The sequence below is a fragment of the Lygodium microphyllum genome, chromosome 8, assembly GCF_053477565.2.
Source record: "Lygodium microphyllum isolate KBCC chromosome 8, Lygodium_microphyllum_v1.1.10, whole genome shotgun sequence".
NCBI lineage: Eukaryota > Viridiplantae > Streptophyta > Polypodiopsida > Schizaeales > Lygodiaceae > Lygodium > Lygodium microphyllum.
This window is the reverse complement of record NC_141142.1, coordinates 127,109,500-127,132,023: the sequence shown is the minus strand read 5'-3', so window position 1 is coordinate 127,132,023 and position 22,524 is coordinate 127,109,500.

The following is a 22,524-nucleotide window of genomic DNA, read 5'->3' as shown; positions in this document are numbered from 1 at the left end:
AACGGTTGCATGATCTGAGAGCGAAGAAATATACCTTTAAGAAAGGGAAGTTAGTTCTATATTACGATGCGCGTAGGGAGCTATTTCCAGGAAAGTTGGAACCTCGATGGGATGGCCCTAACGAGATAGTTCGAATAGGTAAAAATAAGTCCACAATTCTATTATCTGATCTACAAGGAGTGGAATTTAAGAATAAGGTTAATCTTAATAAGATTAAACCTTATTATTTCTAAATAGGCTAACGTGCTAAATGCATTATAGGTCCATGCTGGGGTTGATTGGAGACCTACAGGAGAGCTTAAATTGGTTGATGGGGCGGTTAATCCCTTATTTGGAGCACCCATATCTTGAGCAAAGATATCATTAGGGGATGCTTATCTGGTGGAGCAAGGGATATAAAGAGATTGAGCAAGAAGATGGTACCTTTGTGTGGGAAATTAAAGTTTTCTGCCACCACTGCTTACAAATCTTGACAAGCATCCCTGTTGAGTTTAATGAAGAAGGTGCGATGGAGCTATCAGTTCATCCTCTAAATATGTTGAACTCTAACTATCGTAATTACGAATAGGGGAGTTCTTGATGGCTAGCGGTGCAAACCCATAATGGATGTATACATTATATTTTGATGGAGCGTCCAAGGGCTCTAATACAAAAGGAAGTGTTGGAGTAGTTATCCGAGATCCCCGACATAGAGTTACAATGAAATTAGCTGCTTATCTCGGGGTAGGATTTACTAACAACATGGCCGAGTATAAAGCCTTGATTATGGGATTGAATATTGCTAAGAAAGGTGGCATTAGGCGATTGTTAATAAAAGGGGATTCCCAGCTGATCTTAAATCAACTCAATGGGACATACATAGTTCGGAATCCTCGCCTTCGTATGTATCATCGAACTGCTATAACCCTACTTGATGAATCTGAGAGCATATCTCTTCAACTCATTCCACGTTATTGGAATCATTTTGTGGATTCCTTAGCTAATTTTTCTTATGAAGAGGACCTCTTTTTCAACTGTAGTCCTAGTCTAGATGTTGCTATTGATACTGAGACAGGACCTGGTCACTTGTGGGGGATATTATCAGACCACGTGTTATATGGCAGGTGATGGTTGATATGGGTAATGCAAAGAGTAGCCGAGACCCATCTACCACTATTATCTTGGACCCATAGGTTGATTAGAAGACATGTTATGCGTATGCCTCTTGCTACATATGCAGGAGGTATGGACCATAATTTGATGCATTTAGTTTAGGGTTGAGAGCCCTATTTTTCCCCCTTGGAATGGAGCGTATAATAGATATGATCAATGCCCCACCCTCATTAGGTGCTACCAATGATCCATGGTGCTCAAAGTTGTAAGGCCCCCATTATGAGGAGAAGCCAAATGTGAGCCCGGACATTGGTTGAGTCCTGACTTGTATATCAGATGAGGTCTATGTGACCGGATGGCAAAAAGGTGACTGTTGTGGGTCTAATCTTTGGGGTTAGACAGAGTGGTTAAGCTGGTAGCAACTCGAGGCGCATTGCATCGAGTTGCGGTGTAAGGGAGTTAAAAGGGGCCCCTATTGTGGGGTCCGGGGGCCATGGAAGCGGCCCCTGGCTGGGGGGTCCCAGGGGGGCCAACGGCCCCCCTAGCGAGGGTCCGGGGGCAGCGCCCCCGGCCCGATGGTAAAGGGAATATTCCCTGGCCGACTAGTGGAGGCTCATATGGTAGGTCGGTCAGCACGCCGACCTAACGACCTTTGCGGGCTATAAAAGCTAAACCTCTTCGCAGCCATCTCTCACTCATCTTTCACCCAGTCAGAGTTGTTGTTCCAGCTAGCCTTAAGCTCTTCACCTATCTTCTGTCTAGATCGCCATCTAAGCTTCACACAGTGGAAGCGCACGGGTGGACAGAGCCATCTTTGTATCAGTTGTTTGGAGTTAAAGAATTTACTGATTCTCCTCTTTTCTGTTGTGTACTCTCTATCTCTTTCTCAGATTCTGTTCGCTGCGCTGTGTAATATTTTACAGCGTATTTGCGTATATCTACCTTCTTCCAAGGAGGGATCTCTATGAGTAGTTAATGTTTGATTCCGTTTGGCCAAGAGGGCCAGTTGCTTTAAGTAGTTAATGTTTGATTTCTTTAGGCTAAGAGGGCCAATCATTTTCATGTTTTAATAATCTATTTCTTTAGGCCAAGAGGGCTATTAGTTTGCAGTGAAATGTGCTATTTCTTTAGGCCAAGAGGGCCCTATCTTTATTTGGTGCAGGTACATTTAATGTTTTGTTGTTTTAATGATTGCACCATATAGGTTGACGAAGTCGCTGGAGGGAGCCTTTGCTGTGAAGAAGCTTCTTGTGGCCATTCCAGGTGGTTTCGTCCCCTTTTCGTGTTTTTTCCCTTAAATAATTAATGGTATATGTGCGGGTGAGGGTTGCTTTCTTTCTTGTTGGGGACCAGCAATCAAGGCATGAAGTCCCAGGTTTAGGTTAAGTATGTCTGGGGGAGGTCTGAGTAGTCCTTGCCTCTTGCAAGGCATTGTCAGGCATCGAAAGACCTGTTTTGGATGGGAATTCTAGTGACCCTGTTCTACTGACCTACTGGGCGGCCGTTCTAGGAGTTCCTGCTAGTTGTGAGGCAATTAGAGAAGCCTATTAAAATAAAGAGAAAAATCCCTAAATATTTGAAAGACAATATATAAATATAGGAGGTGTGTAAAAAGGGGTTTTACCCCTATATAAATAGAAAAGGAAAGAAAGAAAAATCCTTGAGATGTTGTTTATTGCCTTGCGAAGGCTTGGTAGGTTTCTGGGGACGAGTAAGACCCGGGGCCGATGCCTTGCCCTTCCTTGGGGTGACATTTTTCCATAAAATAAAGAAAATAAAAGAAGGTTGGAGTGAAAATAAAAGTGAGCATTAGAAAAGGATTAAGTGTCGCCTTGCAAGGGCTTAGTAGGTTCTTGGGTACCGAGACAGGACCTGAGGCCAATGCCCTGTTCTCCTTGGGTCACTTTAGCTCCCTTCTTTTTACATGCCCGAGTATGAAAAATGAGAGGTTAAAAGAGTAATGTGCTAAAAGAAACTATTTATTGATTATGTTATAGGAGTCCTCGCCTAGGAGGAGCTCCTAGTTGAGTTGTCCTTAGTTAGGTAGGCAGTTTAGACCACCACTTAGGGTAACCTCTTCATTAGTTCTTTTTAGCTTGGCTGTGTTGCAGCAATTGGTTAGTGATTGGCTTCGGGCTTTCTATCAGATTATGCTGGGCCTACTCCTCATGGATTTCATGCCTTGGTTTTGTCTGGGGGTAGGGTATGAGTTGTGATGTGCTGTGTTGTGTATTTTTTATATTAGCTTGATGCTTGTTTTGGTTGTTTATGTGCAGATCTATTTGTGGGATTCGACAGACTGAGTCGCCCTATCCCGTGGTCGCCAATGACAGATGATTTTTTATGTCGAGAAGTGCTTAAAAATAGCCAAAAATTACGAATATTCGAGGAAAAAAAGATTTCGTCGAAGGCGGCGGTGGCAATCAGTACGATTTTAAGCGGCAAGTCCCTAAAGCGCTAGTGCTAATTTTCATGGAAATCAAACGGTGGCGGATGGTCACGAGCTAGAGTTTTCCAAAATGCAAAATCGCATCAAGAATCCAATGCAAGTCTCGGATCTCCATTCCGAGGTCGTTTGATCCCCCATTTAATCCCCTCAAGGTTCGGGTTGTGAAGCAGCTACTGGATCTGGAAGCCGGGAAGAGGGTAACGAGGCCCAGCTTTGTAGATTTCGATGCTACAGAGCCACCTCTCGAGACGGATCTTGATTCTGATGTCGTTTGCCCCCTCAAAATTGAAAAATCCATTTGACAGGAAGTATGAATGCAAAAAAGCATGAACTAAATATTTTGGATATTTAGCTTAAAGCTCTTAATTAAGAGCTTAAGGGCAAGAAAAGGTCATGAAATGAAATGATGGGGGGGAAGGCGTCAGTTTTTTATGCCCCCTTTTTTCTCCCCTCATCATGATTTTTCTGATCTGAGGAATGGAGAGGAATGCTCCTGGGCCTGGAATGCTTCTATCCTTTGTCCTCCATCGCCACAAACATATCAAGAAATAATGCACTGAGTCAAGAGATCAAAAACCAGTCTTTCTCTCTCCTCCATAGAGGCATTCATGTGCAAGAAATCAAGAAGAAGAGGGGATAAAGAATGCTTGTCTGGCTATGATCGGATTGCTTCAAGATGAAGAGGAGGCTGAGGAAAGAGGTTCAACACTGAAGAATGGTTGTTGATCGGTATGTGGGCTACCCAGAATAATTATTAAAAACCTCGCAACACACAAGACACGCAATATGCTTCAATTTTATAAAGAAATTCGATTGTTTTTGTCATTTCATGGTCCAAATGTTGTTCATATGCGATGAATTTTTATTTGAATCTTGTTTATATCATGATTAAGGACTGCAACTACAGAAATATAGAACCCGTAATGATTTAGAGCCGTTATTAATTCTTTAAAACCCGCAAAATGTCATTTTCAATGGAAATTAGTGGTTTTTTTCGATTTTGAGTTGGGAGAAAGGAGTGGAAATGGGATAAACTCAGAGACAATGTTAAGTTTCAGTTAAAATGATAAGTCAATACAAATAAATGAGAAAATGTCTATTTTTCATGAATAATAAATAGAGAAAAATAGAAAAAAAGGGAAAATTTGGGTTTTCACGCTAAAAAATATGAAAAAATAAGATTTATGTGTGTGAATGTTTGGCAAGGTTAAAGCATTAGGTTAAGCCTCAGTTTGGCTTTGTACTTTGTGTTATAGTACGCGTTTATCGCTTTTTACATACAAAAATGATACAAAACAACCATTTACACTTATGCACCGCAGCAACACCTAAATGGTGAGGGGAGGGATGAAGGTTGTGCGATGATCTAATTGCTAAAAAGATACAAATTTTGATTTTCCTCTTTGTGCATAGCATTTAGGGATGGTGTCATAATTAAATATAGGTGACTAGTAGCACGAAAGTTCCGGTGCTAGTCCCTAAAGTAGCGCATCACGTGACGTTTAGTTAAAATTCATGAAAGGACTCTTTTTTGCACCTCACATGGCTAGTTTTTTAATCATAAAATGGTTGTGCACAATTGTCATACACCTTGCATCAAGCATGCCATGTGGTATCTCCTCCTGGAATGCATTGCACTTGTTTAATAAACTTTGACCAATGCTGAGAGGACAGGAAACCTAAGCTGTAGGTTAGATGGGTGCTTCCATTGGGGAAAGTTTTGTGAGACAAATCAAAATCTCGTGGAACGTTGAATTATGAAAGAGTGGAGTTTGTGTGTTATATTATATATGTTGGAGCCACGCATCTTGGGACCAATCCATGAGGTATAGGAGAGTCACAGCGGAGCTGCGGCAATCAACCGAGGGGTGCTTCCCTATGTGTGTATTATGGGGCATTATGCATGTATGTTATGGGATCTCCCTCTGAGGAGAAGGGAAGGTGAACATTGGACTACATATTAGATATAAACGAAAAACCGTCATAAGCATTTAGTGCAAAGTGAGTTTTAGACTCTCCTGGCCTGCGAGGCCATGTGGTGGGGTTGTCTGTTGTATGCATGAGGTCCGACTAGTGCCATAGCCAGTGCTGGCCCATTTTAGGTCCCATCAGATGCTTCATCTTAGTATGGATAGGGAAGAGGGCAGCCAGTGTTTGGGCAGTAAAGAGGACACATCAGTCATATTTTGGATAGCAAAGAGGTGCTGTAAGGCTAGGGCAGTTTGGGGCTAGTTATGGTGGTGGTAACATGCCATTCAGCAGTCGAAAAATCCCCACATACCCCACTTTTAATGCCTCAGGACCACAAGGCAATTTAAAGACAGCAAACAGCCCAAGGATGGATAATAGGCAAGGGGACAGTAGAAATAGAAATGCTTCAGCCTTTGGTAGTCCAAAGTCCATTCCCATGGATTTGTATAAAGAAAGAAAGGAAAAATGGCTTTGTTTCAAGTGTGGCAAGAAGTATACAACTGATCATGCCTCAAAATGTGCTTTTAAAAATGCTAAGGCATGGGTTCATAGCATGTTGGTATTTGAGGACTCAGAGGAGGACCCTGAGGATACACATGCTTTTATGATGACTGCTGAAATAGATGATGCTGATGAAGAGTTTGGTCAAGAAGAGTTCTTTGACCTTGCTGACTCTTTTCCTTTTGACCCCGGTGGCCATTTATTAGGAGGTACGGGTAGAAAGATCAAACCACATGCTAAAATACATGCTGCCACTTCTTATACCATATCAATGGATGCTTGGATAGGATCCAAAAACCCTAATACGTTGCGTATTAAGGGCCAAATTCATGGGAAGGATGTGTTTATACTTGTGGACAGTGGTAGCACTTGTAGTATCATTAACAGAGTAGTCATGGATAGGTTGAAGTGTTTTCCCACTGATTTACAATAGCCATTGAAGGTGCAAGTTGCCAATGGGGATGAAGAAATTAGCACACAAGTATGCCCTGTTGTTGTTCATATTCAGCTTGCTGAAAATTTTGGACAGCAATTGGATTTAATTGCATTGGAAATGGGGTCTATAGATGTTGTCTTGGGTTGTGATTGGCTAAAAACTTCGGACACTATAACCACGGAACTTTCCTTACTGTATATGGAGTTTGTCAGTGTGGGACAACTCATTCGCTTCCAGGGATTTCAAAATGATAGTGAATTTCAGCTCATTACCAGCAAACAACTCAAGAAAGAGTTCAAGAAACGGTCCCAAATCTTTGTATTGCAGTTAAATAAAGAAAATTCAGACTAGTCCACTAAAATAGTAAAGAATTCAGCATTGAAAACTCTTTTAGAAGAGTACAAAGACCTCTTCCAAGTACCTACAGTACTACCCCCTAATAGGGCGATTGATCATCCCATATATATGGAGCCTCAGTCAAAGCCTGTGAACAAGCCACCTTACAGATTGTCTAGGTGTGAAAGAGAAAAAGTTGCCAAACAAGTCAAAGAATTATTGGACATGGGATTCATTGAGCCCAGTTCTTCACACCATATGCTTCCCCTATGTTACTGGTCAAAAAGAAGGATGGATCTTTCAGGATGTGCATAGACTACAGGGATCTTAATAAGATCACCGTGAAGAACAGGTACCCTATTCCACGCATAGATGACTTGCTAGATGAACTCAAGGGGACTAAGTACTTTACGAAGATAGATTTGAGGTCAGGCTATCACCAGATCTGCATGAGGGCAGGGGATGAGGTCAAAACAGCATTTCGGACTGATTGGGGGCTTGATCATTTCTTGGTCATGCCTTTCGGGTTAACTAATGCACCAGCCACCTTTCAGATCTTAATGAACAAAATACTTCAACCCTTTCTTTTTAGATTTGTGTTGGTCTTCTTTGATGACATCCTCATCTATAGTAGATCACTAAAGGATCACTTTTGGCACATGAGGCAGGTGTTTGATGTATTGAGGCAGCATAGACTCTTTGCCAAGGAGACAAAATGTTCTTTCATGCAGACGGAGGTGGAATACTAGGGGCACATTGTTAGTGAAGATGGAATTAAGACTGATCCTAAGAAAGTGCAGTGTATAAAAGACTGGCCCACACCTATAAATACCACTTCACTTAGAGGATTTCTTGGTCTCTCATCATTCTATCGCAGATTCATTAGGCATTATGCCACTATTGCAGCTCCCTTGATGGATAGGCTTAAGAAAGAGGCCTTATTTCTGGGATGCCATAGCTAATAAGAGCTTTAATCAGCTCAAAGAATTGCTTACCTCGGCGCCCATCTTGGTTTGCCCAGATTTTTTGAAAGAATTCACCATTCAGTGTGATGCCAGTGGCAGAGGCATAGGGGCTGTATTGTTACAAGAGCATGGGGTTATAGCATTTGAGAGCTGCAAACTTGCTGAAAATGAGATGACCATGAATGTATATGACCAAGAAATGCTGACCATCCTTTATGCCATTAAGAAATGGCACCACTACTTGTATGGCAGCAGATTTAGGGTCAAGAGCGATCATAGGATCCTCAAATACTTTCTCTCTCAGTCTAATCTTACCCCAAACAACGCATATGGGTAGCTACATTGCAGAACTATGACTTTGACATTACACATACACGGGGAAAAGACAATGTAGTTGCTGATTCATTATGTAGAATGCAGGCTTGTAAAGTTTCAGCCATCATGGAACTTCATAGTGATTGGATAGAAGAGTTTCAGGAGGCCTATTTGTTAGATGCTAATTTCAGCCACATTTTCTAGAAATTACAGTAAGGGCATGTAGAAGAAAACTCTCCATATTAGCTTAAGAACTGTGAAGAATCGCGTGGTGGGGGGACTTGCTTGAGCTGCTGTGCCAAACACACACTGTATACATAAGAGACAGCTCACTCAAGAACACAAGAAGAGAGATGGAGGCTAAAACGTTTTCTTGCTAGTTTCTTCTTCTTCTTCACACACTATACAATGTACACAAAGTATAGATAAGATACAACATAAAGAAAAGTGGCCTACTAAGTCAAACAGTGCATAACTGACTACACTAATTGATTGACACTATGTCTTTGCCAGCTGTAGGTAGGTGCAACAAACTAAATATAATACATGATAAGTCAGTGGCCATGTGAGTATCATAATGACCACCAATGTGCTAAGTGTAGATGTGCGGACCCATCTAGCCAGGCAGTCCATCATCAATGTATGCATGTGTTGAGCTTGCCATCTCAACACTCCCCCTCAAGCTCAACTCTATCTCTGGAACTCCAAGTAAGCTTCGAAACTTTCGAAGCTTCTCTGCACCCAATGCCTTTGTGAAAACGTCAGCTATCTGATCCTGTGTGCTGACATATACCAAGTCAATCTCTCCTGCAAGTACCTTCTCTCTCACAAAGTGGTAGTGCACCTCAATGTATTTTGTCCTAGCATGGAACACTGGATTCCTAGCTAGTTGTATGTTTCTCATGTTGTCACAATGAATGACAACTAGACCATCTCCCTGCACGTCCAAATCACCTAATAACTTTTGCATCCATACCACCTCACATGTTGCCATAACAGCACCTCTATACTCAATCTCTGTACTCGATAAAGCAACTGTAGGTTGCTTTTTGCTGCTCCATGTAACTGCTGCACTACCAAGAGAAAACATGAATCCACTTGTAGATCTTTTGTCTGACATACTACCAGTCCAATCTACATCTGTGTATCCAAAGACATGTACGTCCTTACCTGCCTCATAAAAAAGTCCATAATATAATGTGGACTTCACATACCTCAATATACGTGTAACTGCATCCAAATGAGGCTTTCTAGGCATCTGCATAAACTGACTGACAAGACTAACGGCATAGCTCACGTATGGCCTTGTGATAGTCATGTAAATCAAACTCCCTACTATCCTCCTGAACATAGTAGGGCCTTCTATCTCATCCCCAACATCAGCACTCAGCTTCACATTTTGCTCCAATGGTACTGAAAGAGGCTTACATGCTGTCATACCATACTTGGATAACATATCCAAGCCATACTGCCTTTGGGACAACCATATACCATCATCACATTTGATCACCTCAATACCAAGAAAGTATCTCAGCTCACCCAAATCTTTCATCTCAAACTTCTTTTTCAAGAAGTCCTTAACTTCAGTAATCCCATTGTCACTGTCACTTGTAATAATCAAGGCATCCATATAGATGACTATGATGACCAAACCTGCATCTCCCTTTCTCACATAAAGTGAGTGATCAGCATCAGAAATACAAAATCCAATATTGACAAGATATTCTCCAATCTTGTCAGACCATGCTCTAGGTGGTTGCTTCAGCCCATAGAGTGCCTTCTTTAACTTGCACACATATGTGGGATGCTCTAAATCCTCATAACCTACTAGCTGCTCCATATACAATTCTTCTTGCAATTCACCATGCAAGAAGGCATTCTTAACATCCATTTGCTGCAAACTCCAACCTTTGGCTGCTACCAAGGCAATCGCACACCTAATAGTTGCCATCCTAGCAACTAGACTGAATGTCTCATCACAATCTATGATATATGTTTGAGCATAGCCTTTTGCAACCAGCCTAGCCTTATACCTACTAACTGAACCGTCTGGATTATGCTTGACTTTGTAAACCCACTTACAACCAATAGCTTTCTTACCCTTAGGTAAGGGTATCAAATCCTAAGTCTTATTGGCTTCTAATGCAGCCATCTCCTCGTCCATTTGCTGCATCCCAATGAGCATGACCAACAGCATCCTCAAAACAAGTGGGCTCAACATCCTCAACTAGTTTCACCATATAAGCATAATGGTGAGCTGCATAACCTTCAAAACAAAATCTTTTAACAGGGTATCTGACCCTACTAGATCTGTGTACCACTGGATCACTCAATGGAGCCTTTACATTACTATGAGCTCTTTGTACACTTGGCATCTTGATTGAAGAAATGCCAAGCTTATCATCCAAACTCTTCGAACCACTAGAATATCCATCCAATCCCAAATGTTTGGTAGATGCATCATTACCATCCAATACTTTCTTCTTTCCTTTGTCATTCCCTGCAACACTTATAGATCCACATGAAGGTGTGGGGCTACTCCTTAGTCTCCCAGACCAAGGGCTCACTGTAGGTGTAATACCAAATGATGTTTCTAGTCCACTAAGACTCCGTGATTCTTCTTTATCTTTCTGCACATAGTTGTCCTGATCATTATTATCATCCAAAACATCACCAGCAGGTGTATACCAACTTCGCATCTCATCAAAGATAACATCCCTACTCACTCTGAACTCACCTGTGACAGGATTATAACAACAATACCCTTTCTGCTCTAAACGGTATCCGATAAAAATACATTTTTTGCCTTTGGATCAAGCTTCTTCCGTAGCTTATCTGGTACATGAATGTATGCAACATAGCCAAATGCCTTTAAGTGCGATACATCAGGCTTCTTGCCAGTAAAGCATTCTTTAGGAGTCATCCCATGAACTGCAACCGTGGAAGTTCTGTTCATAATGTAAACAATAGTATGGACAGCCTCAGACCAAAAATGTTTGGGCATATTCTTTTCAGCCATTAATGCCCATGCAACTTCTGCAATATGCGTGTTTTTTCTTTCTGCAATAACATTTTGTTGTGGGGTATACCTACAAGTAAATTGCCTCTTTATCCCATGAGTCCTCAAGAAGCCACTGTGAGAGCGGAATTTTGGTGCCGGGAATTGCTTAAAAATAGCTAAAAATTATGAATTTTCAAGGGAAAAATATTCACCGTCAAAGGCGGCGGCTCGCGATTTTAAGCACCAAAGTGCTTTAAAGGTGCCCGAGCGACACTTGTTGATTTTTCATAAATTTTCAGACAGTCGTGCGGGTTGACACGAGCTACTGGCCAATGCGGGATGCCAAGCCGGACGCCCAGGATTTTTCAGAGTTCAATTCCGAGTCCGGACGGGAAAATGGCCAAGGAAACGGTCAAGATGCGAAGAGGTGGACTTATTTTTGGCCAAAGTGGGCATGACCTTTGGGAGCCCAAGAAATTTTATGCAACATAAAAGATAGCATGAAATCGTGGAGAGAGAGAGGATGAAGAAACGTGGACAGCAGGTGCCGATTTTTGCGCTTGGATCTTGATGATGCAATCTCCAGCCTGCACCCAACCTATCCAACAGACATTGGCCCTTGCTTCCCTCCTGAATGCTGACTCTATCACCGCCCTTCGCTCCTCGATTGATGCCTGAATGCTGAGATAGAAATCTAGTATTTCTCTCTCCTCCCTCTCTCTCTTCTAAGGGGGAATTCATGTGGGAAGAGAAAAGAAGAAGAAAGAATGGTGGAGGCTTGTTCGGCATCGATCGGATTGCTCCACGGGCTGGAAATGGTGACTTGTGATCATCATGAGCATGAAGTGCTGCTGATTTTCAGATTTGCAGCCATGGACATGAAACCCGAAACACGCAAATAAGTGGTAATTCAAAATTTTCAAAGGAAATTTGAGATTTCATGGCTTTTGATTGATAAAATGTTGTTCATGTGGGCTAAAAATTGTTTATGTTACTGTTTTCCATGAGTATTTGTTGATCATAATCAGAAAAATATGCATCTTTTGACTCAAAATAATACACTAAAACACGTAAAATATGGAAAAACAAGGGAAAATGATATTTTTGGGCATAAAAATGGAAAAATGAATAGGAATACCAGCTAAATTTTCATTTTTGTTGCAAGAAGGAACTAAGGGCCATAGCCCATAACCTATTTTGAATTTTCAGTAATAAAATAATGCAGAAAATAAGGGAAAATACAAGGAAAATAGATGAAAACCACTAAAAAATAGGGGAAAAATGCATTTTGGATGCTGAAAATTAATGAAAATTAAGAACAATGTTTGTGAATGTTTGTGGGGACTGAAGCATGAGGATTTTCCTCAGTTCAACCCCACCTTCTTGTTCTAATGCGTCTTTTTCCGCTTTTTACACATAAAATGATGACAAAATGCCTTATAAATCTATACAACAGTGCAACATTTGATCGATGGGAGGGTAGAGTGGTTAAAATGTGTCTAAATGCGGAGTAAAATGATGAAAAGATTGCTGGGTTTTGTTTGCATGTCATATAGGTCGGTGAATAATTATAAAATAAGGGCCTAGTAGCACGAGGGTTTCCTCGGTGCTCGGTTCGTGCAATGCCGCATAAGAACGGTAGTTGAAAATCATTGAAAGGATGTTTTCCACATGTGCACAATATGGATTCCATAATTGTTTGAGCACTTGGCATCCACAATATGCATAAATCATGGAAATATTTAAAGGTATCAGAAATCCTAGATGCACAGCAATTGCTTTTATTAGGACCTTGACCCACGTTGAGTGAGAGACAGGACACCCTAAGCCATAGGCTAGTCGTGGGGTTTGGATAAAAAAGAGAAGTAAGGACAATGGTACATTCTTGTATACGATTAAATGGTACCTTGAGTGGATTTTGTACGAAATGTTTATATGTTGAGCGACGCATGGAGGGGCCAATTCCCAAGGTGTAGGAGAGTCGCAGAGGGGTGGCGGCATTCAGCCGTTGGAGGAACCCCTATGTCTGTGCTTCGTGCCATTAGGCAATGTGTAAGGGACTCCCTTTGAGAAGTAGTGGGTGAGAGAAAAGTGGACTAGAAACGACGTAATATAAACGCAAGATATTTAGGAAGGCAATGTATGTGTCATCAACGCTCCTTGCCGCGAGGCCGTGGGGTTGTTGAGCGCGTGAGATAGAGGTCCGGCTAGTGCACGAGCCAGTGCCGGCCCGTTCTAGGTTCCATCAGTGGTGCGTTTGCCGGGAGCCGCTTAAAAGTGGCGGTCCTCGAATCCTGGTTGTCTAGGGACGAACTAGCAGTTTATGCCAAAGGATACTGTAATTGATCAGTTATTTATCGATAAGCATCGTCTAGCAGAAATCCAAAATCAAGAGAGAGACAAAAGAGCTAGGCAACATGCTAAAATTTTTAGGAGATATTCCCCTAAGCGTAGCGGTGCTGAACCCTTACGAGGGAGTGGATCTAGTGGTCTTGGGGCCACAAGCAGTAAGTTAGGAGAAGGTGGAAGCTCTAGTGCTCCCCTTCCTGCCATAAGCCAGTCTACATCAAGTGTGGGATGTGCAACCTCACCGTCCCCTATTCCTAGTGCAAATCCAATCCTTGTCATGGCGCAACCTATTGCAATTCCAGCAGGAACGATGGGTTTGCCGGCTCTAGGTTACCCGCTACCCATTTTTAATGGGCTAGTTGAGGAAGATGTGGAACTTCACATTAGGGAGTTTCAAAAGCTGATGTTTAGCTGTCGCATTCAAGAAAAATGACATTTAATGATGTTCTTCAATATGACTCTCAAAGGAAGAGCCGCTATATGGTATCATGGTTTAGAAGCCGGAACCATATTGAATATTGATTCATTTTATGGAGCTTTTTGAAGGGAGTTTGCCCCTGAAAGGGGTGGGCAATATTGGTTGCGTGTACTCAACGTGACCCGCCAAGAACCACACGAGCATATTCGTGCTTATGCGAAGAAAATAAAAGAGGTTTTCCGTAAGTTGGACACCTCTATTCCTATCCCCGCAGCTGCCCAATTGCAATATTTCCTACATGGTTTGGACTTTAACATCCAATTGCAGTTGAGTAGTGTCCCTTTGGGGGATATAGACACTGCCATTACATGAGCACAAGAGGTGGAATCCCGACTACAAGCAGCCTATGCTTCTCGAGGAAATTCGAATATGGGTTTAGTATTGGGAAACAATGTGGTGATGGCCAATGGCAGTAGTGGCCAAGGGATAGCGATGGCTAACCCTAATGGGAGAGGGAACATGGTGCAGAATGTCCCTTTATTACCAGCTCCCCCTAGCATGTCGATGCCTACGGGCAGTCAAATGGCTCCAAATGGTGGAGACCAGGCGGTCAATTCTAATACCATGCCTGTGGCTCAACAACAAGTGCCTAATCGAATTGTTAGGCTGATGGAACGACATGGTAATGACCAAGGCTATGAGTCGAGTGCTTCCAATGTTCTTGGTGAGGTTAAGGACATGATGAAGCATTATACCGACATGATTACGGAGCAGTATCGATAAATAGCCGTTGATGTCAACTTCCTTTAAAAACAACAAAATTTGATAGGAAGTAGATACCTAGATGAGGGTGCACCTTCGAGGTTTAGTTGCAAATGGTGTGGTGGGCAGCACTATCCAAGAAATTGCCCAAATGTTAAGCGCGACATCTGTGGAAAATCCGGCCATTTAGCAGCTACTTGTTGGAGTAAGATCAGTTTCCTCCAGCGAGGTAGTCGGTAGCCAGGGCGTGTTAATCATCGTGCCCAAGGAAATGATTCCCAGCGAGAAGACGGGCCTAAACAAATACTTCAACGACCAAAGACTACAGTGGAGGAGCTACCTAGTGGTAGTGGGGTTAGTTTGATTGAGGCTGTGCGTGTTAATGACGCGGAAACCTCTAATTTGCGAGCTATTCTTACAAGAGGTCAAAAGGGTAGAGAAGCCGACAAGGATAAGCCTGTCGACGGAAACCCTAAACAAGGCGACAAAGGAACGCAAGTTTTGGATCCTGCCATGGAAGGGGGACCTTTGAAGCCCGTAGAAAGTAAAGCCGATAAGGAACCACCAAAAAAGAAGGTGAAAGTTAAGAAAGAGGCAATAAAGCCGGTTTAGCGACCTAAAGAGCGGATGGTTTGGCGTGAAAAGCGAGCTCTATCGAACTATCATGAATTCGATTTGTTGAGCTCTCTTTGTGAAGTCAAGCCGGATGTGAATCTTTTACATCTTATTAAGCTTTCCCCAGGAGTATGCAAGGAATTTAGAAAGATCCTACGTACCGGGTATATCGTAGAACCTTTGGGTATTGCGCGAGTTGGTGATGACTGGTTCGACCATGCTGAGAAGCATTGCCCAAGGGTTGCAGCCTATGTCGATGGGATATTAGTAGATTATGCCATTGTCAACACGGGATCATATGTTAACATTATGAGTTCTGAACTGATGGAAAGGTTGGGTCTTGAGATCCAGAAAGATACCTCCACAATTCTCAGAATGGCAGATGATAGTTTGAGACAGTCGGAAGGCTGCATTACTAAGGTCCATGTCACTGTTGCAAATGTAAAATGCCTGTTGAAATTTAGGGTGATTCGTTTTGCAGGCCGGCCAAGTTACCAAGTATTACTCGGACGACCTTGGATCTTGCAAGCGGACTGTCAAGTAGATATACCCGCCGGTCGACTGATATTCGGCAGAGGTGCCCAGCGTGTGGTGGTTGATGCTTATCCCGAGTCCCCGCAAAGTGAGAGAGCTCCTCTATCCTCTACAGAATTGGAGACATTAGAGGATTTATCTGCCAGTGAGACATCATCGAGTGATGAGTCCAAAGAGGGATCCACTACGGAAGACATCTATCAGATTACTTTGAACGAGCCGATAGAGGGCCAAGATCGTATAAGAGATGCAGATGTTATCGAGCTAGACCTTGGTACGCCTTATGATTCGCAACCAATCAAATTAGGTTCTATGCTCAGCACAGCAGAAAGGGAGGACTATGTGGCCTTGATCCAGGATTTCGTGATATCTTTGCATGGAGTTATGATGAGTTGAGAGGCATTCCTCCTAGTCTTGCTATTCATACAATTTCGTTGAAAGAGGGCAGTCGTCCTATACGACAGAAAGTAAGGCGTATGCCTTTCGAACTGAGGGACGGGCTGTTTGAAGAGTTATAGAAGCTTCGGAAAGCAGGTTTGATTTTTCCTGTGCAACACACGGAATGGTGTTCGCCGGTTGTGATCAGAAAGAAGAAAAATAATCAAATTCGATTATGTGTAGACTTTAGGGAGCTGAATAAGCAGACAGTTAAGGACTACTACCCATTGGCATTTATTGACCAGATTTTGGATCAATTAGCGGGTAGGGAAATATATTCGTTTATGGATTGCTTTGCAGGATATAACCAGATGGCAATTGCAGAAGAGGACAAGTTGAAAATAACTTTTATCACTGTATTTGGTACTTTTGCGTACCATGTGATGGCCTTTGGTTTATGCAATGCGCCTGGTTCGTGGCAACGAGCAGTAGATAAGACATTCGGTGACATATCCCCCGAAGAGTTGAAGGTGTTTATTGATGACTTAGGGGCCGCCACTGTGAGAGGAAGGTAGCTGATCATTTTAAGAAAATGCTTTGAGCGTTGTAGACAATTTTGCATCGCCCTAAACCCACGGAAGTGTGTTTTTGGAGTACCTTATGGGCTATTGCTGGGTCATGTGGTCAGTTCGGTAGGAATTGCGACAGACCACATGGGTCCACCACGCACTCCGAAGGAAGTTCATAGCTTTTTGTCTTCGGTTGGTTATTACCATAGATTCATAAACGCCTTGGCAGAAAGAACGTTGCCGCTTACAAATTTATTGTCCTTTAGCTGTTTGTTTGAATGGGGTGATCCTTGTAAGGTAGCATTCGAGGATGTGAAACAGGAGCTAGCAAGAGCGCCCATTTTGAAAGCACCTAAAAGAGGCGAGGTGTTCTATATATTCTCAGCAGCCACCATGTATAGTATCAGCTGCTGCTGTTTGGCCCAAATTTGGGAAGAGAAGTGGTACCACCCGATTGCTTTTGCTAGCCGGAAGCTGGGGGTATCCGAAATCAATTATACCTACATGGAGAAGTTGTGTCTAGTGATGGTCTTTGGGACCAAGAAATTCAGGCATTATATTCTCTATGAGAAAGTCATGCTTTATACGAAGGTGGAGGGGCTTCGATTATTGATGAATAAGCTACAGCCGCCTGATTGTCTAGCGAAGTGGTTAATCACTTTGCAGGAATTTGATTATGAAATCAGGAGTAAGCCACCAAGGTTGCAAGGCATCGTGGAATGTCTTGTGGACTTTGGGGAGCCGAAAGAATCTGTGGCTGAAGGTAGTGACATGGAGTTGTTATTTAAAATAGATACGACATCTATTCCCTCCTGTTATGCTGCAATAACGCATTATTTATCGACCGGGAGAGGCGGGATCCGAATTATCTAAAGTTGAGAGAAGGAAGATTAAGCAGCAAGCATTAAAGTTTGCGTTGATCGCAGGTACATTATATCGGCAAGGGGTTGATGACATCTATCGCCGATGTGTGATGCCTGACGAGGTGCCATTCATTTTGGAAGAATGCCATGATTCTGCTTGCGGCGGCCATTTTGCTGGACGGCTTACAGCACAAAAGGCTTTAAGAGCAGGTTATTGGTGGCCTGCCATCTTCCAGGATGCGTTTGCGTATGTTAAGAGATGCGATATTTGTCAACGACATGATAGTCGAGAGAATAGGAAACGACCACTCACCCCTATTATGGCGATACTTCCATTTGAGAAGTGGGGAATAGACTTTGTGGGTCCTATTACTCCGTCGCGTCGACTACACAAAAGAGGTACATCATTGTAGCAACTGACTACTTCACAAAGTGGTCAAAAGCACGTGCAACAAGGAAATATGATGCTAAAGAAACTGCTAGTTTCCTTTTAGAGCAGATAATATGCCATTTTGGTCCCCCGAAAGAATTAGTGTCGGACCACGGAACCCATTTCCTGAATAAGGTGATCAAAGGTTTGACAGAAATTTGGCAAATCAAGCATAACAAGACAACCCCATATAACTCGCAAGCCAATGGGCAAGTTGAAAGCACCAACAAGCAGCTTGTGGGCATCCTGTCCAAAATTGTGTCGGAAAAGAAATGGGATTGGGATAAAAAGTTATACGTGGCAGTGTGGGCCTACAATACGACCTTCAAACGAGCCACTGGCCATACCCCGTTCAAGTTAGTATATGGGGAGGAGTGTGTCTTGCCTTTAGAGATTGAGCTGCCGACTATTCGGTTTGCCATCAATCATTCTTTGAGTGATGAAGACGCACTTTTTGAGTGCTTGACGACACTGGTACATTTAGATGAGCTTAAGCTGCAGAGCTTATTGCACCAAGAAGTGGCGAAGCACCAAATGAAGCAGCTACACGACCTTAAAGCCAAGAAATACACCTTCAAGAAAGGACAGCTTGTTCTGTATTATGATGCACGATGTGAATTATTTCTAGGCAAGCTAGAGCCCAAATGGGACGGGCCCTATAGGATCATTAGAATAGGAAAGAATAAATCCACAGTCTTGTTAGCTGACCTTGAGGGGGTAGAATTTAAAAATAAGGTTAATCTTAATAAGATTAAACCTTATTATCTCTGATTGCACTAATACTATGACTGCCTTGCAGGTCTAGGAGAGATCGATCAAATATCTGCAAGGAAATCGTGGTAGAGGTTGATGGGTTGTCAGATCCCTTATTTAGAACACCCATATTTAGAACAGAGGTATCATCAGGGAAAGCTCATTTGGTGGAGCAAAGGATATAAGGTGACTGAGCAAGAAGGTGGGACATTTATTTGGGAGATCAAGGTCTTCTGCCATCACTGCCTACAAATTTTGACGAGCATCCCTGTTGAATTCAATGATGATGGAGGGATGGAGCCCACAGTCCACCCGTTGAATATGCTGAATTTCGATTACCATAACTACGAGTAGAGTTCCGGATGGCGGGATATGTAAACCCTTTATGGACGTACACTTTGTACTTTGATGGGGCGTCCAGGGTGCATGCAAAAAAGGAAGTGTAGGAGTTGTCATCCGAGACCCCCAACGACGCATTGTCATGAAGTTAGCTGCTTATCTTGGGGTGAATTTTACCAATAATATGGCAGAATACAAAGCCCTTATTATGGGTTTGAACATTGCAAAGAAGGGTGGTATCTGCCAGTTATTGGTGAAAGGGGACTCTCAGTTGGTTTTAAATCAACTCAATGGGACGTATATGGTACGAAACCCCATCCTTTGCATGTACCATCATACTGCCATAGCCCTGCTAGACGAATTTGATAGAGTGTCTTTTCAGATGATTCCACAAAACTGGAATCAGTTTGCCAATTCATTGGCTAATTTTGCGTATGAAGAAGACCTCTTCTTTAATTGTGGCCCTTGTCCCGATATATCTATTGACGATGAGACAGGACTTGGTCGTTTGTGGGGTATGCTTTCTAAACATGCCCTCTTTGGCAGACGATGGTTGATCTGGGTGATGCAGAGGGTAGGCGAGACTCATCTGCCTTTATTATCTTGGACCCACAGACTGATTAGACGACATGTGATGCTAACACCTCTTGCGATATACGCAGGAGGGATGGGTCATAATCTAATGCACCTAGTTTAGGGCTTTGAGCCTCTGTTCCCCTGGGAATGATATGCTTTGATGTCTATCATAGTTGTTTCCAGGAGAATGTTATGCGTAGTATTGGTTAATTTCATTCAGCCAAGAGGGCCAACTCAGTTTTGTAGTGAAGTGGTTTATTTCATTAGGCCAAGAGGGCCATTTCCCCGTCTAGTGCGGGTGCGTTTAATTGGGTGTTTGTTTTAAGTGTTGTGCTGGACAGGTTTCGTGGTTCGTGGAATTTGGTGGAGCTTGGAGGAGCCTTTGCTACGATGGAAGCTTCTTGTGGCCAATCCAAGTGATATCTCTCCTTTACGAGTACCTTTCTTTCCTGTTATATGTGTTTTTGTACTTGTCGAGGGGATATATTTTTGTTGGGGACCGGCAACCAAGGCATGAAGTCCCAGGTTTAGGCTAAGTATGTTTGAGGGAGGTCGGAGTAGTCATTGCCGCCTGTAACAACATTGTCGGGCATCGAAAGACATGTTTTAGAAGGTAGTCCGAGTGGCCCGTTCTACTAGCCTACTAGGCAGCCGTTCTAGGAGTTCTTGTTAATAGTGAGGTAGTTAGAGAAGCCTGCCAGAAGATAATAATGATGATGCCAAGAAACCCTGAACATCCTGAAAGATGAAGATAAATACGAAGGTGTGTAAAAGGGGGTTCTAACCCCTATCAAAGGAAAAAAAAGAAATGAAAATGTATAGGCAGTTGATCATTGCCTTGCGAAGGCCTGGTAGGTTCCTGGGGACGAATCAGACCCGGGGCCAATACCTTGTCTTCCTAGGGGTGGCTTTTTGTTACTGGAAAAAAAAAAAGAAATGGCAAAACAAGGAAGGTTGGAGCGAAAATAAAAGTGAGCGTTAGAAAAGGATTAAGTGTCGCCTTGCGAGGACTTGGTAGGTTCTTGGGTGCCAAGATAGGTCCTGAGACCGATGCCCTGTTCTCCTTGGGTCACTACGCTCAGCTCCCTCCTTTTTACATGCCCAAGAATGTTAATGAAATAAAAACCCTAAAAGAAGACATGTACTGAAAGACAATACTCCTTGATCAGGCTATAGGAGTCCTCGCCTTGTAGGAGCTCCTAGTTGTGTTGTCCTTAGTTGGTAAGTAGTTCAGACTACCACTTAGGGCAACCTCTTTGATAGGTTTTTAGTTTGGCTGTGTTGGAGCAGTTGGTTAGTGACTCGCTTCGGATCTTCTATTAGATGATGCTAGGCCTACTCCTTGTGGATGTCATGCCTTGGTTCTGTCAGGGGTAGGGGGAGCATTGTGCTGAGTTTTATTATATATTTATTTTGTATTAGTTTGATGCTTCTTTGGTTGTTTATGTGCAGATATGTTCGTGGATTCGATGGGCTGAGTCGCCCTATCCCGTGGTCGCCAATGAGAGCGGAATTTTGGTGCCGAGAATTGCTTAAAAATAGCTAAAATTTATGAATATCAAGGGAAAAATATTCACAGTCAAAGGCGGCGGCTCGACCTAGGACGATTTTAAGCACCAAAGTGCTTTAAAGGTGCTCGAGCGACACTTGTTGATTTTTCATAATTTTTTAGACAGTCATGCGGGTTGACACGAGCTACTGGCCAATGCGGGATGCCAAGCCGGACGCCCAGGATTTTTCAGAGTTCAATTACGAGTCCGGACGGGAAAATGGCCAAGAAAACGGTCAAGATGCGAAGAGGTGGACTTATTTTTGGCCAAAGTGGGCATGACCTTTGGGAGCCCAAGAAATTTTATGCAACATAAAAGATAGCATGAAATGGTGGAGAGAGAGAGAGGATGAAGAAACATGGACAGCAAGCACCGATTTTTGCGCTTGGATCTTGATGATGCAATCTCCAGCCTGCACACAACCTATCCAACAGACATTGGCCCTTGCTTCCCTCCTGAATGCTGACTCTATCGCCACCCTTCGCTCCTCAATTGATGGCCTGAATGCTGAGATAGAAATCTAGTATTTCTCTCTCCTCCCTCTCTCTCTTCTAAGGGAGAATTCATGTGGGAAGAGAAAAGAAGAAGAAAGAATGGTGGAGGCTTGTCTGGCATCGATCGGATTGCTCCACGGGCTGGAAATGGTGACTTGTGATCGTCATGAGCATGAAGTGCTGCTGATTTTCAGATTTGCAGCCATGGACATGAAACCCGAAATACGTAAATAAGCGGTAATTCAATTTTTTCAAAGGAAATTTGAGATTTCATGGCTTTTGATTGATAAAATGTTGTTCATGTAGGCTAAAAATTGTTTATGTTGCTATTTTCCATGAGTATTTGTTGATCATAATCAGAAAATCAGAAAAATATGCATCTTGTGACTCAAAATAATACACTAAAACACGTAAAATATGGAAAATCAAGGGAAAATGATATTTTTGGGCATAAAAATGGAAAAATGAATATGAATACCAACTAAATTTTCATTTTTGTTGCAAGAAGGAACTAAGGGCCACAGCTCATAACCTATTTTGAATTTTTAGTAATAAAATAATGCAAAAAATAAGGAAAAATACAAGGAAAATAGATAAAAATCACTAAAAAATAGGGGAAAAATGCATTTTGGGTGCGGAAAATTAATGAAAATTAAGAACAATGTTTGTGAATATTTGTGGGGACTGAAGCATGAGGATTTGCCTTAGTTCAACCCTACCTTCTTGTTCTAGTGCGTCTTTTTCCGCTTTTTACACATAAAATGATGACAAAATGCCTTATAAATCTATACAACAGTGTAACATTTGATCGATGGGAGGGTAGAGTGG